Source organism: Denticeps clupeoides, unplaced genomic scaffold, assembly GCF_900700375.1.
Source record: "Denticeps clupeoides unplaced genomic scaffold, fDenClu1.1, whole genome shotgun sequence".
NCBI classification, from domain to species: domain Eukaryota; kingdom Metazoa; phylum Chordata; class Actinopteri; order Clupeiformes; family Denticipitidae; genus Denticeps; species Denticeps clupeoides.
This window is the reverse complement of record NW_021629971.1, coordinates 777,222-781,498: the sequence shown is the minus strand read 5'-3', so window position 1 is coordinate 781,498 and position 4,277 is coordinate 777,222. Positions and strand designations below refer to the sequence as shown.

Here is a 4,277-nt window from a genome sequence, read left to right as displayed (position 1 = left end):
GCGATGCTGTCTTTGTGGATCAGGATGTAACGCATGAGCTGCAGGCAGATGTTTGTCCAGTAAAGCTGAAATTGACTAACATGCTGGGTAAAAATGCTGTCATAAGTAGTGGAAGGGTGTCTGATCTCTTGGTGAGAGTTTATAACTCAGCCACAGTCATAAAGCTCCCCACGGCATACTCCAAGGATTGCTTACCTGCTAACAGGGAACACATACCCACATGTGAAACAGCCAAACAGTCATTTACTGCCTATTGTAGATGAGATCCCTCCACTCCTCATCCTTATAGGTTATACCTGTCCCAGAGCTCTTGCACCTAAACAAGTAATCTTAGGAAAAGATGGTGAGCCCTATGCTATTCGCACAGACTTAGGATGGAGCATAGTAGGCAACTCAGCACTGTACAATGAAACGGATATAGACAGCAGCCTCTGCCACAGAGTCACAGTTAAAGAAATCCCTCACTCCACTCCAACAGATGCAATACTTGCTCTGGAAAGAGATTTCAAAGAGACTGACAGGAACGAATAGACTGTATCACAGGAGGATTTAACATTCCTCCAAAAGCTTGAGCAAGGCATAACACAGATGGAAAAGGGACATTTGGAGATGCCATTGCCATTTAGAGAAAAGCCACAAACTTGCTGAAAACAGACCAAACCAGTTCAAACGCAAACTCATGAAAGACGAAAAATACAAGGAGGATTACATGAAATACATTAATGACATCATCGAAAGAGGTGATGCAGAAGAGACTGATGATATCGGACTCCCTGGCAAGACATGGTACATACCACACCACGCCATCTATCATCCAAAGAAACCTGACAGGTTACGTGTGGTCTTCGACTGCTCCGCCAAACACAAAGGTACCTGTCTTAATGAACATTTACTGATTGGCCACGACATGATCAACAGTCTTACTGGTGTTCTTGTGCACTTCAGACAGCACCACGTCACCCATTCCAAACCAAAATGTCCACATGACCAATGTCCACTAGCCAATAATGTTTGACAAGAAGGGAAGGTGCAGGGTTCCTGGATGCACAGGAAAACCCAAAGTTGTGTGCAAAAAAACTGGCAGGTACATGAAAGTGTTCAGTAGCAGGCAGCGGCACGCACCAGAAACAGGTGGAAAAGATTAGCAAGCATCTGGTTACCATGGTGATGTGCAGGCTGAGGTGTGCGCTGCAGCGAGGAGCCGGGCAGGAGATGAGGTAAGGAGATGAGTTGTGGGGGTATTAGGTGCCACAGCTACAAATAGAAAAAGAGGCATAAGGTTTTTTTTTCATTTAACTTTCCAGAGGCATTCATCCTCCATTCATATTTAATATTACTAAAGCATTAAAATAACACAAAAGAATGTGGATGTCTTACTTCAGTATTAGCTGCCTTTTTTGTTAAGTACATAACTCCACATGTGTTCATTCATAGTTTTGATGCCTTCAATGAGAATCTACCAATGTAAATGGTCATGAAGAAAACATATTGAATGAGAAGGTGTCCAAACGTTTGGCCTGTACTGTATGTGAAGTTATGACTGGAACGTCTGGATTTCTACATTCTCAACTTTAAATGTTAATCACAAAACATTTGTGGTTTTTTTTTTAATAGCAGATTACAGTAACCCTGAGCAAATCCTAGATTCTCATAAATCCAATATGTTGAACTCATAAGTGTCAGGACATCTGGACAGTGTCAGGAGAGAATATGGCATAGACGTCACTGCTGCATCGGTCTACTCTGGGATATGTGTGATGCAAACACAAGTTCAAGTTTAATGTTTAGGTGTGTGTTTTCATTAAGGTTTAAATGCATTATGTCTGTATAAGATGGAAGGACACTTGAAAAGAAAAAAAAGGAAGTAAAAACTGGGTGTCACAGGCAAATTTAATCTAGGTATGTGACTGGGATACATGTACCAATGAATGCTGCTGACAGGGTGGCCTTGATAGTGGGCAAGCAGCTGTCGTGGCCTCACAAAGAACATGGACCATGCGGTTCTTCAGGAGGTTCTTGGCCAGAATGCTTCCTTTCAGGATGTCCACCCGCTTTCTGTGAATCCTGTCTTTGCTGGTGAGATGAGGTCACCTGATGCAGAAATGGCCACCTCTCCAGGCTGGGTGGGCGTCCCTTCTGGCACTGGGAGCGTTGGTGAGAGAGGTAAAGAAGAACCCAAAGATGCAGTCAGGAGATGGAAGAAAGTTGTAGAAAGTCAAGTCAGGACTTTATGGCAGAGTGGCCTGCCAGAAGCTTCTACATTTTGGCCTTAAATCTAAGAGGTATGTGTGGAGAAAACCAGGCACTGTCCAATCCAGTCCCAACAGTGAAGCATGGTGGTGGCAGCATCATGCAGTGGGGCGGTTTTGCATCTGCAGGGGAGGACGACTGGTTGCAATCAAGGGAAAGAGAAATGCAGCCAAGTACAGGGATATCCTGGACAAAAACCTTCTCCAGAGTGCTCAGAAACGCAGAATCACCTGTCCAATACAGTCCCAACAGTGAAGCATGGTGGTAGCAGCATTCTAACAAGACAATGACCCTGAGCACACAGCTACAATTACGAAAGGGTGGCTTCACAACAACTCTGTGCCTGTTGAATGATCCAGCCAGAGCCCTGACTTAAACCCAATTGAGAATCTCTGGAGAGACTTAAAATTAGCTGTCCACCAGAGTTTACATCCAACCTGCCAGAAGTGGAGAGGATCTGCAAGAAGGAATGGCAGAGGATCCCCAAATCCAGGTTTGAAAACCTTGCTGTATCTTTCCCAAAAAGACTCACGGCTGTATTAGATCAAAAAGACGCTTCTACTAAATTCTGAATACTTAGGACCATGTGATATTTCAGTTTTTCATTGTTTATAAATCTGCAAAAATATCAGTATTTTTCTGTCAATATTCAGTGTTGTATGTACATTAATGAGGAAAAAATGTACTTAAATCATTTTAGCAAATGACTGCAATATAACAAAGAGTGAAAAATTTCCGTACCCACTGTGTATGAATGGTTCTGGCCCATGCGTGTCTCACTCTACACTCCCTCTGCAGTTCTCTGTAGCCCAGACACAACTCCTTGCCACCTTGGTCATCTTTTCCCACTCGCTCATCAACCTCGGTCTTATCCTGAAGTCACAGATACACAGAGCATACGAACCATACGCTTGGTTAAAATTTGAAGTGAAAGTGAAGTGATCGTTGAGCACAAATTCATTACATTACATTACATTACATTAACAGCATTTATCAGTCACCCTTATCCAGAGCAACTTACAATCAGTATTTACAGGGACAGTAACCCTGGAGATAACTCAGGGTTAAGCGTCTTGCTCAGGGACACAATGGTAGCAAGAGGGGTTTGAACCTGTGTCTTCTGGTTCATAGGTGAGTGTGTTACCCACTGCTTTTAACCATCACCCTTAGTGAGCAGTGGGCAGCCATGACAGGCACCCGGGGAGCAGTGTGTGGGGATGGTGCTTTGCTCAGTGGCACCTCAGGATCGGGATTTGAACCGACAACCTTCTGAATACGGGGCCGCTTCCTTAAAGCTACAGGATTTGAACCGACAACCTTCTGAATACGGGGCCGCTTCCTTAAAGCTACAGACACGGAAACGGCACATCCTGGGGAAATCTCATTGTGGGACTGGATCAAAGTAGTTATTCTGCACCAAGGCTCAATTTCAGATAGAGACTTTAGATTCAGTATTAGGGGACCAACAAGACTGATATAAAAGCAAGTCATTGACTCTGAGTTTAGTTACACGTGTAAGTGTTTGTGTGTGTAAAATAAAAAATCACTCAGCATTTTCAGAAAGTAGGTGGTTTCTACAGAACAGAACACAAGCAAGCGTTCACGCAGGCGTACCTCTTCCTGATCCAGCATCTGCTGCTGTAGTTTCTCCACAAGCTGAGACTCATCATCCCACAGACAAACAGGACATGAAAAAAATTGTGATAACCACATATATTCAAAGAAAAAAAAATATTTAGCTTCCTTTAGCTAAGGCTTTAAATCAAAACTACCTAAACAAAACACAATTCCAAAGACACGCACAGAAACGAACTTCACCAAAAAATTCCAAATAAATCAGCAGCCTTAATGCAGCCTTCATGCCCGAAAGTATGGTGTGTGGTGAATGGTGTTGATGAAGTTATTTCCACAAATGCTCCCACGATTCTACAGGCTCAGACGATTAAAACAAACTATTCAAATCGATCAATGTGATCGTGAGATATGCCTGCGCGTATTGTACAGAATTACAGGCAAAACAGTCCACA

At 43.3% G+C, this 4,277-nt stretch overlaps 1 long non-coding RNA gene across 1 annotated transcript; it reads right to left on the bottom strand.

Moving 5' to 3' along the window:
• Positions 1-1,199: 1,199 nt before the first annotated feature.
• Positions 1,200-4,057, bottom strand: LOC114778601 (uncharacterized). The gene is made up of 4 exons (XR_003746422.1): positions 3,865-4,057; positions 2,992-3,123; positions 1,923-2,142; positions 1,200-1,254 (listed from the first exon to the last, which is right to left on the bottom strand). It is a non-coding gene; the product is annotated as an uncharacterized LOC114778601 (long non-coding RNA).
• Between the last annotated feature and the right edge of the window lie 220 nt (positions 4,058-4,277).